The 12,400-nt window shown below is 44.5% G+C and overlaps 1 protein-coding gene across 3 annotated transcripts in view; it reads left to right on the plus strand.

Annotated features, from left to right (window-relative positions):
- Positions 1 to 12,400, plus strand: part of bnc2 (basonuclin zinc finger protein 2) — a 96,909-nt gene that overhangs the window by 74,259 nt on the left and 10,250 nt on the right. The gene's annotated exons all lie outside the window — the stretch shown is intronic.

Below are 12,400 nucleotides of genomic sequence, written 5' to 3' on the forward strand. Positions count from 1 at the left end.
AGAAAAAAAAAACGCTTTATAATACCGTCTTTATTCACGTACGACGTATGTGTCTGCTTTTGCAATGCACTCAAGGAGTCCTGTGCGTTTAAACGGAATTGCCGTGAAAACATCCCACTATTTTCCCCACCTCTAAACTCAAGCAAAGCCCCCATGCCACCCTCACATGTGTATCTGTCCCACGGTTTGATCGAGTCATTCTACTGGATAAATGTCGCTAATGGTAGCACTCTGTTTAATAATGCAAGATCCCCTTTACCACCCCCCCTGCCCCCCCCTAAGTCCCAGTGCTCTGTGTGAGTGACAGCCACATGAGCCACCAGCCTGGTCCATTTCCTCTGTCTGCTCAAGTAACAGGACACCGAGCGCACAGCAGCATGTCAAGGCCTTGTCATGTCCACGCCGTGACATGTGAAGCGGCGAGAGGCGCTGCCAGAGAAATACTGACATACGAGCAGATAGGTTTTAGTCCGAAAGTAAAAAAAAAATAGATTTCTTATAACTTTGGTGTGTTAAGTAAGTAGTAAAGTATATCATTTTATCTGTGTTGGTTCCAGATGCAACCGCATAATGTTGAGTGTAATATGAAGTGAATTGTCAAGTAAAAAATGACACCTTCAATCATGTAGAACACCTTTAGAACAACAGTTTTGCTCGATTTCGTTCCTCGCTCGCTCTCACCAACGACACTTGGGGAGCTGCACATGTTTCCCCGTCAAACCATGACAGTCAGATGCCAAGAATGACCACTGCGACAACTTCCACGCTCCTTTCTTTTCCGCTCATCTTTCATCCCACTCCTGTACCAGCTCAGTCTAAAACTAGAAACACGCTGTCACATCTGGGCCTGGCTCAGAGGCATGAGAGGCAGATAATAGGAGACAAAGATGGGTGCGGAGACAGGATCTCTCACTCTGTTCCTCACATGTGAAATGTCACAGGCCCCCGACTTCAATGCGGGAGCCGTGAGGATGATGCCCCTTCAGGGTGACAGCGTGATAAGAAGCCTGTATTAGATACCGGGATAGTAGTCGCGCCCCGTGCCCGCCCCCCCTCTCATTAACCTCGCCTCTGATTGCCCCCGGGCCGCCCTCCCGCTAATTAGTGGGGGGAAATATGTCTACGATGCAGCCGCTCCAGTCCAAACACACACATAGCACTGACAGAAGAGCAGCGTTAACAGTAGGTGTGGGAATGAAAGGCCTGTCTGCCATTGTGTTTCATCTACAATATGAACGTGTTGGCATCCGCGGGGTTAACCCCAGCAGGTGACAGTTAGCAGCACTGTTGATCCCTCTGACACAGACAGGCTTCATCTGTGCCGAGCTCACCTCTGCAATGAGGGGATCAAAACAGCAGCATGCGTCTCAATGTGACTCCGGTAATTAGGCCAGGCAAAATACAAATTGACAAAAGTGCTTGTTTCAGCTGTGTTTTAAGGAAGAAGTGATATGACATGTCAAACAGATAATTACGCTGTACTCTCTGAAAGACCGTGTTGTTACGGATATAGCGATCATAAAGCCAGACCTCTCCCAACACTGTGATTTTGTGGAAGATCTTGTGCCTTTTCAAATCCCACCTTGGTTGTGATATAAGCTCGGTTTCGGTTCTTTGAATGATATAGTCTTGATAACTGACCTGGCAAATCTGGGAGATACTGTACGAGCATATTAGCTAACTCCTATGCTAAATCACTTTGACAATGACAGTTCCCAGTTCCTCTGTAAATTAAAGTCTAGTGACAGAAAGCTTTGCAAGCTCTTACAACACTGACATTTCTAATAGCTCTTTGACATCTCCATTCGCGGCGCCTTTGTGCTCTTGGAAGCAATTTGTGAATAAAGACATAGCCCATTTTCCCTTTTCCCTCCTTTTGTTTTACACGCTGTTAAGGACAAGTACGCACAGACACAAACACGTTGAGGGACTTGTACAGCAAAGAGCCATTTGTACCTGCTCGGGCCTGGGGAGAGACGCTACAGAGAGGGGGACCGAGGAGTACAAGAGGCCGGGGGGCGCGCTCAGACTGTACACGGAGTATTTAAGAGCACTTGAGTGCCAGCGTAGATGTAGTCCCCTTCTCCCAGCGGACGTTAGCGGGGGCCCCCACTGCACCGTGGCATGATTTTTCACTTTAGCAAGCACCACTCGCTCACAGCTCCTCCACTCACTCCACTCGCCGCGTGCTTCACTGACTCCATCATTGCCTTTTCATTCACTCTAACTATGAACTACACCGGCCGGCGCACACATTCTGGGCGGCACGTGCACAAACACACAACTTGACCCATTTGCCCCCCTGCCACGGCTAGTAAATAATTCCATTGTGAGGGCCATTAGCAAGTATCTCGAGGGTTAAGAGGGGAAATACGCTGGCAGTCAGATGGGCGATTAGACAATAAGAAGATGAAATGTCTACTATTGTTTGGTTGCTTATTGTTGCAGAGCTCACATTAGGCTCGCGGCTTATTCATATCCTTAATGTCCTTTTATTTGCCCTGGCCTTTTCTCAAGAGGCCACATACTGGAGCTACGAAGGTGTTTTAGACACACACATACACGTGCGCTAATAACACGGCGATATTAGTGGCGCTGCCTCCCTCACACACACACACACAAGCAAACAGTGCCAAAAAAAATGTAATGATCAACAGACGCTTTTTCCATCACTTCGGATCGAGCGGGAAATGTAACGTGCAATTATGTAAAGTAAGGAGGTAGCAAGGAGCGCGCAGCCAAATCGGTTCTGCTGTTGGAATTGCCAAAGGGCGAGTCGTGCGAGAGAAGGGGTTAGGACAGGACCTTACATGGCGATACCGCAGTCCTGAAAATGAGGTAACAGCGAAAGAATTAATGTCGCCATGCCAGGAAGCCTTACTTTGTGGTTTGGCGACATGCAAATAGACGGCAAAACATTTTTTTATGTAGTTGTGGATGTTGTGCTACTACAGTGGAATTAAGAAGTCCCTGGTTCTGGTTACAGGGCGACGGGTATTACAAATTTAACGTAGAAAACCTTAAAAGAAGGGAAGGTCACGTCAGGCCATCGAGCTACAGAACATCTTCTTTCACCCCCAAGATGATTTTGAGGGCAGGTCAGAGATCTAAGCACCTGTTAACACTCGCTAACATACTTACATAGGTCATATCAAAGGCAGTGCACATATATTTCATGAGGTGACCAGTTGCCATTAAGGGTAAGATAAGAAAAAAAAAAGAAAAAAGTGCAGTCATGAACCTCATTATTTAACCTTCACTGTCCACTTGGGCCACGCGGACACTAACTGCTCTTGGTCTGCCTGTAGTTGAGCCACTGTCAGAGGGCTCCTTGTACTTTTCCAGGGGCCTGTCAGAGGATTACAGCGAGCACACGGAGATGCACATCAAAGCGTGTGAGCGCGGTGCCCGGCCCTGAGCTGGGGGCACTCAGCAGGCCCCTGGCACTCACTCCACATCTGCCTGCAAGGAACGCCAGTGGCAAAAGCAGGGCCTCTGAGCACCTGTGTGAATGAGGGCTTGTGTTAACAGAAAGAAGAAGAAGAAGAAGGGGAAAAAAGCCAACACGTGGGCCATAGTGCATGTCTATATAAGAGAAGTCCACGCCTTCTCATGTGACATTATGTCGTAAAAATAAAAAAAATGGTGAATGTCTCAAGTGTACGGGAGAAGGAGCACTTGTCTTTCTTAATTATATAAACATAATTTACAAGCTAGTTTAATTTCCAAATCCCACCCCTTCGAGAGGCTTCGTCAGCAACTACCATACATTTTGCAGCTGGCTGAAAACATACCGATCTATGAGGGAGGGTTTTCACTTGTAGCTGGAACCACAGATCGTAATTCTCTTAAAACAATTGTAGCTTTTCAAAAAAAAGATGGGTGATACCAATTACAAGTTGAACCCCTCGTCATACAGTATATTCAGTCTGCTTGTAAAAGATCGGTGGTTGCTAACGAAGCCACTGGAGGTGAAATGTTTCATCCCGAAGACATGGCACCAAGAGGTCCTCGAGGCGTGAATTTCTCTAAACCTTAATCTGGTTAAAAATGTCTCAAAGGTGCGATAGTTACTCGGAGCCCTATACCCACAGAGTATGACTCAATATTAACTAATCATTCTCATTTAAAAAACAGTTCTTTGCCACAATTATTGGAAGAAACTTTTATGTCTTCAAGCCAATTCAACTTTCTTACAATACAGGATACAAAATGGAACAAAGCCTTTTTTTCCCCACTTCACCAGTTATTAATTATGAAATACTGCAATCAATGTTTTTTTTGCGCTGAAGATCCCTCCGATGCACAAAGTAACACAAGTGGATCCAAAGTTAGACATACAGGTGCATGCAAATGGCTTCTGGGCGAGAGTTATGTGCGGACTGAATTATTAAAGCATCTAGGCCCATCGGCTAAGGGGAAGATATTTATCCCGGATCAATAAATAGTGTTTAGTGGTTGCAAGGTTTCTAATTACGCCCCCATCCGACCACTCTGTAACCTTTTCTCCCACATTTTCGTTTTCTTCTTCTCTCTGTGCCATGCTCCCATCCCACTCTCCCTCTGTCAGGCGATTTGGCCTACACAGAGGGCAACTCGGCTAGTGCAATACAAATCAATTGGGTTCACGTATTAACCACTCAGACATACAGAAAAACAATGTAAAGGTCCCGGGACCCCTGAACTTGGACACCTCTAGCCCCCCCCCCCCCCCACCCCACCCCCAGTGTGATCGATAGTAAAAAAAGAAAAAAAAAAAGGCATTAGGCCCGTCACACTCTTTCCATTCCGCACGCTTCTTTGCTAACCATTTTCTCGATGGTATCTCTCTTTGGCTGTCTCGTTTCCTCGGCCGTCGAACGGAAAGTTTATTTCCCCGAGCTCGTAAGAATTCCCAGGAGGCTGCGTGGCCCAATCTCACCTCCACGCCACAGCCAGACACCCCTGTTATAGGCTATTACTACGGCTAATTTTCCTCCTCCATCCCGACAAGACGCAGACAGGACCCCGAACATTAGCCAATCCATACTTATTGCATCTGGATACCTCTCACAGCCTTGTAATTCATATGGAGAGACATATTAGCGCGACATATTAGGCGGGCAACAGGTCTGGGAGGTGAGATGCTATAGGTTTGCGCTAAATTGACTTAGCTGCAGCCCTGTGGGACATCGTAGGGCACTGCAGCTACAGCTGATGAGGACTAAGGCCCTGTGTCTGCCCGTATTGAGTTTCTGTGATGGCTGTTTAGGAGGCAGTGCTCCGGAGGGCAGAGGGGGAGTGTAAAGGTGCTCCGGCTCATTGCGTTTACAGACAAGAATCCTGCGGACCACAAGGCTATAGGGATCAATAGCATCACACAGCACTGTTAGACCAAGCCAGACACAAACATGGGAAGATTACATTACACGTAAAGGACTAAATAAGGGCAAACTTACAAACTGTTCAATTTGCAAAGTCAAGAGTTATTGAAAGGGTAAGATCTCTACGCAAACAGAACATTTTTGTATTAAAAGCTTCCATTGTGGGTTTGTTGTGTGCCAGTCCCAAGCCTGTTCAGAAGGAGAGGATTGGAAAATGCTTGAGACAAAACGTTGCCATTTTTTGTTGTGCAAACCATTGAATTTTCAAAGAATGATGAGTTAATGAGTCCAAACAGCTTACGATCAAAGTTGTCAAAAGTTGTTGTTCAAATTCAAGCGATCAGTCTCAAAGGAAAGATGAGGTAAATGACCAAAGCAAAGAAAATGGGAGATTTTGTAGCTCACGGTCACATTCACTTCCCACCCACGTCACCTGAGCCGACCCCAGACATTGTTGTGGCGCGCGGTCTCGCTGACGCGGCCATCCGTCCTGCCAGGGATTTGCCGCTGCAGGTCCTGGAGTTGACATTTATTAAAGGAACTTGCACTGAGAGTTAGTGGGAGATGACAGCCCTCTCGTCACGTCGCTCTCCCCAATTCGAAAACCTGTACGTTACACACCCCTTCTAACAATAAAAGGAACAATGAAGCCATTAAGGTCCGAATGGCTCTCCGTGGCCCCACCGCTATATGAGAATGACAGCTTCCATTTCTAAGGGTTCCTTACATTGAGGGGAACCAATGGCATTTCGAGTTTTACAGTGAATGAAGTAGAATAAATATTTGTAGGCCGCGAGGGGGGACATCGAGTTTAGTGGGCCGCGAGGAACAATGAAAATTTAAAAAGAAGTGGTGTAAAATGTGTGTGGAGGACCAGATGTGCCTAGGATGGTTCGAACATCTGGTGGCTCTGCGTGGCCTCGATGATCTCGCATGACATGCTGGTAACCATTTCTGTTTTTTATCCACCAGTGCACTAACTTTTCTTTTTGCATATAAAAGGATATATTTGTTTTTTTCAGTTATATTTCAGTTATATCTGATTGTATCTGAATGTATAGTAGAAGTTAAAGTATGATGTCCTCTTCAAGCCAGACATTTTGGAAAACTAAAAAAAAAAAAACAACAACTTCCAAAGCAAGAAAGTCTGAATTATATTTTTCCCTCTTGTTATTGTTCTCAATTCTTTGCGCCGTGATGGTCCAGAGCGTTTGAGTGCGGATAGGTTACAGTAGAGGAGAGGCTGCAGCAGATGGTAACTGATGTTTATTTTTGCAGTAACTAATCACCACACAGGAACGTATGACAGTAGACAGGCCCAGGGACTTGGACGGGCGCCCCGCGAGACCTGTGCGCACCACTTCCTGTACTACCCTCATGATGATCACGCATATACAAACACACACCATGGCACGCGCGCGTAAACATAGACATCCTCCAGGCCAATGGAAGCATGCACCGATGATCCGCTGGGGTTGATATGATCTGGCACACAGGCTGAGGCTGGTGTAAATTATACTGCAGACTCATTGGAATCGTCTGTGCTAAAGATGGACGGACCAAAGTTACATGCCAAGGACCCATTCTACCGAGGAAGTCATATAGAGTCAAATGTTATCGCTAATTATTGCCGTCTTCCATAACACTACATAAGGTATACCCATTACTCCATTTTCTTTATCTTTGAAGTGTCCAAAAATGCCCAAACAAAAAATAATAATAATATGAATTAATTAAGGCCCGATGTCTTTTGATAGAAGCTGCTTCCTTAACGTCCCAACAGAGCCACTTTGGGGTGCCCAGACCCTCCATTGCGTTATACTGTGAGGCGGTGCAGGCATGTCAGAATAAAAAAAAAGTGGTGGAGGGAAGGTACCAGCGAGAGAGGATCGAGTTAATGGTCTTGCATCTTCCTGGCAGCATGTCAATAATGGCTCTGATCACATTAAGTAAAGAGTCCATTAGCTTATTCTCTTTCCTCCTGCGCGGTCCACAGCGAGAGCGCAGGAGAAAGCTTCTAATGCAGTGTGTCTGCATGTTACAGACACCTTTATCTGTTCCCCCGAAAACAAAATGACTCGGGGAGGTTTGTCTTTACAGCAATCCATTATCCTTTCAAGTCTGTTTTCCTTTAACACGGTGACAAAGTGTGGGGTCTTTGATTGGCCATGAATGTTATATTTTATGCCTGCTTTTTTTTCCTGTCACATCATAACATCGTGTAGAGCTTGTGGTCATATGGCTTTTATGCATTTCAGCCTACAGAATGGGGAAAAAGGACCGTGTATGTGTTATTAGAGATATTTTTTTAACTTCCACCGTGTAATGCTGTCAGTTCTGCAGCATAAATGGAGAAGGTCATGTCAAGAGGGGCATCTTGTGTGTAATTTGCACCACAATTTGTTCCAAAGCTAAAGCCATACTGTGTGATGTCACCACATGGCATGTTTGTTCATCTTTTTAGTTTTATAACTGTGTGGCTTTGAGTTGGGGCTCTCGACTTGATCCTTTTTCTCGCAGTGGAAGGAAACATGTTTTGCCCGTCAGTATCTTGTAAAACAAATAATTTGTGCGCCGTGCACAATTATAAAGCATCTAATTATACATAATTTTTTTTTTATCTAACAGGCTGGTTGTTGTTGTTGTTAGCTGCATTGTGAGAGTATTGCTTCCTGAAAGTAGTGAAAGCTTGGAACACAGCCCTCGAAGAATTGGCATGTTAGAAATGCGTTAGGAACGTCAGGAATGAGTTGAGACCACAACTAACAATATACGCCCCCTATTTCATATATAGGTCTTTTAACAAAACAAAAATGTCTACTGTCAGGGTTTGGCTATAGGCAAATTTTGAACATATGCTAATGGCACTAGGTCCCTGCCAAAACAGTAATGAAGACAAAGGAGATGCGAGATATGCAGGTTTGTCTGACCCTCTTTAGTCAGCTCTACCAACACACACAAGGCGGACAGACCATTCCTCCACCGCCTCACTGCTCTCCATTGGCCCTGGAGGAAGCGTAGCGGCCCCCACATCTGTCTGCCAGGCCCCTGCACGACAGACCTGGCTGCTGTATCCACACCAGGCATATCACACGAATCATCCTCAATTAATGTGAACCATCTTCTCCGAGGCGCCCCCCCTGGCTGCGTACTGGCTCCGCTGAGTTTTACACATTGACCATGGTTTCTTTAGCACAGCTGGCTGAGGCTCTTCGGCATTATTGTGTACGCTTTGTGCAGAGAGACGGGGAATCGATGCATCAGCCCAGGCGTTGTTCACATGTTAGTGCTGCGATGCTGTTCGTCAAAGGTGCAGGTTCAATTCGCTCCGCGGCGCAACACGGCCTGAAATGGTTTCCATGTGCTGTCCCATCTGCACGTCCACTGGGCTGTGGCCAAAACACTGTCCTCTTCACTTTTAAGAGAGGCAGAAGGACAGCTGTAAAACAAAAGAAGGTGGTGATGCTGGAAGGTCAGAGGGTTTAAACCAATATGGAGAGAGGAGCCCTTTAAAGCAGGATCCTCTTGTTTCTAACAATTATATGTAACGGCTGGTCTATGTTGCATTTATAATTAATGTTCAGATGTTCTTTTATTTTTCTATGCACGTATCAACAAGTGTTTGTACAGCATTTGAAAAAAGTTCCGATAAACTTTGCTCAACAAGTTAGGTCACAACCAAAAGTAGCAGACTCCTTTGATGCGCACAGCTTGCATCTAGAATTTCCAAAGATCAGAGTGCAAATTTCAACCTCTATGATGCTTACAAATGTCCTCCACCCACGTCTGGACAGAGGCTACTGATTTCCCTGTGGTCCATCACAGGGGAAGCAGCAGTTCTGGTTGTTCACACACGACCTTTGCCCTGCCACTGCAAAGCCAGTGGGGGCGCAGCTTGTGCCTTGGGAGCCCTTGGCCTCTGATGTGATGGCTCCAGGCAATGGGCTTTGCATGAACCCCATCCCCCATGGCACCTCTCGCCACTAGATCTTCTGCATTATTCATATCGCCGGGCCGGGGTGCAGAGCAAAACAGAATATGGAAAAGATAGTGCCAAAGGTTCAAGACCTTCTCAGATCACAAGGAACTTCTGCTTAACCTCCCTTGAAGTGGCAAACATAGGGATAGAGCCTTTTTTGAGGAATGGGATCTGAAAGCAGGGAGAGAGATCAATGGGGAATCCTCTGAGGCTTGGTGTAGATCGCATTCGCAGCAAGGTGATTGGTGAATCAATGTGGTTCCCATGGCTGACTCTGCCATTGTGAGAAGTGATAGTTTCTTCGGCAAATGATATTGTCCCAGTAGTGTTTATGTAAATGTGCCACACAGGGGCCATCCCACACAGACAGAGCATGGTGGTTGTCATTTTCCATGTGAACATGATGTAGGATGATGTGTTATGTGACAGTCTTGATGAGGGTCAGGGGATCCATTTTCCATCTTCTAAAGACCTGGTCAGAGGTTGCAAACATTCGTCTTTTGTAGCTTTGTGCCTCGTACACTGTGATTGTATATCACAGTGTAGCTTCCCAGACAGACTGCAGTGCCTGAAAATGATAGGTGATGATTACAGGAGAGAGCATTTGTACATGTTAAACTGTTAATCCCTTTGCACACTGAGCGACCTCCTCAGCTACACAGGCAGGCTTTTAATAGAGCTTTACGCATAACCTGCTAATTGCATAATTACCTGATTTGTTTTAACTGACAGTGGTGCCCTGGCCCATGACAAGGCCATCATTTGCTCATCCTCATTGTCAGCAATTTGCAATGTAGATGCCCCGCTCCACACCCACAGCAGCAGACCCAGCAGTGCAGTATTAGAGATGGCAATGAATTAAGAATGCACTGCAGTGGCAGCGTGATGAATAAATACAGTCATGGCCGGAGTAATTCTGGAAGACATGAAGGCAGGCAGATAAAACAAACTAACAGCGGCAAGCTGTCCACCAGATAAAGTGGGTACCCCCTCGTCTCTCAGCTGTAATTATTGGCTAATAGTCATTAACCTGGCAAACACAGGCTTTGCGCTATTGTTTAAGGGACTCTTGGATGCATAATGACAGACTAATATGTCATAGCACTGGGGGAGATGGGGGAGGCCTAGATTAATGAGACTTTATTGAAAGGAGTGTACAAGAAGAGGTGGGGCACGCCTGGAAAATATAAGCCAAAGAGGGCCACATTAAGCTAATTGGAGGATGAGTGCCTACTTGTAAAAGTGGTTCTAATGGCATATTTGTTTCTCTCTCACAATCACAGGGGCTAATGCAGGGGAGTGGACTGGGAGATGCACCACAACTGTGTTGTCTCAAAATATGTGTCAACATGCTGCCATTAAATCATTCTTTGTTTATCTGATTTACACACTATACTTTGTAACGGATATAGCAAACCGGCTGGAAGTGAGTGTATTAGCATATTGCAAAAAGATTATTAAAGGGCTTGAGAGTGTTGACTCTGTGATTGAAAAGAACACTCAACCCAAAATTCAATTGACCAATGAATAACAAATATGCTCTTGCAAGACGGAGTCCAGATCACAACCTCTTTGTTTAGCTTTATTTAACTCCTGACCGCAGGCTAGCTATGCTGAAACTAGCATTTTAAATGTAGTTGTTTTTGTTTATGTTTTACCTTTATTTGTAAGAGTAAAGTAAAATAAAAATTAGGCTCGGCAGTTCACTAATAATAATAATAATAATAAAAAAATCTGGATAGGTAATTTAGGACAATTATGCTCATCATCAGCCATTTGTGTGAAGGCATGTGCTTTGTTTCACTGGACTTCACTGCTCATAAGCTCCAATCATTTTATTAAAAGTCTTTTTATGATAAAGGTACTGTAACAGAGTCTGCATTCACTATCTTTAGTTGTCCTGAAGATCTGTCGAGTAAACTTACAAGACACATGTAACTAATGGATTTGTTTTGACTGCTCTACTTTCATGCCCGCTTCAGTTGAAACATGTAAGATATTTAAAGATTCACTTTCTAATTTGCCTTTATTTTTTATTTCAATTAAATCAAATGGAAGTACTAATGCCCAGATGGCCCCGCAGTGTGAAATAATAGTGCCCAGGCTAGAATTTAAAGTCATACCTCCGGGCTAAACTCCACAGTGCACACAGAATGAAAGTGTAAAATGTTTTTTAATGTATATTTAACAACAAATACCCCAGTGACTATTGATGTTTGGTCTCAGAAGAGTCTATTTCTCCAGTATATCTGAGGGCATGATATGAAACCACTCACACTTTTATTTTGTGTTTTTCTGCTCCTCTTCCTCTGTGCCTCTCCTGTTCTATTGCTCTCTCTCTCTCTCTCTCTCTCTCTCTTTAAACATTTATCTTGTGTTTTCTCCTTACAGGCCCTTTGTGCTTTGTGATGTTGGTTTTTACTGCTTTTTACTCACTAGAGCTGCCATTTATTTTTTATAGATGCCAGAAGCGAGGAGCACATATCAAATGTTAACATTTTATTGTCACTAATTGTCACAGCTGACTTTAGTCACTGTTGTCACTTGCAATTCATCCCATGGGAAAATTAGCAGGATTTTTTTTTCATCCTTGTTTTGCTTGTGCACAGCGTTTGATACCTTGTCTTGTATCCTATTTGCACAACAATTCTGAATCTTCCAACAATAATGCATTGAAATATTACACTTAAAAAGTCACTATCAGGAAAGCGGAAAGTCACATTCACCCTGCAGGGTTTCAGTGCCGGTGGATGTAGAGATAAAGTAATGAATGCAGGAAGGTGTCATTAATGTCATTAATTAAGGATTTTATTAAGTCTAAGCCATTTTTTGTTTGGCTCACACAATCCGTAAACAGCCTCAGGTCCCCTTTTTGATCAGAGGGAGTCCCAATAAGAGTTCACACACTTTAAAAAGCACATGTCACAGATTCATATTTCAGTATTGTTGAACTGTATCTGATTACCCCGTAAGTCTTTATTTAGTAGAAGAAAAAAAAAAACAGGAACTGCTTGTTGAAAAAGGGACACCGCATAGTGAGGCTTTTGACGATCCACTG

The sequence above is a fragment of the Gobius niger genome, assembly GCF_951799975.1.
Source record: "Gobius niger genome assembly, chromosome: 3".
Lineage (NCBI taxonomy): Eukaryota > Metazoa > Chordata > Actinopteri > Gobiiformes > Gobiidae > Gobius > Gobius niger.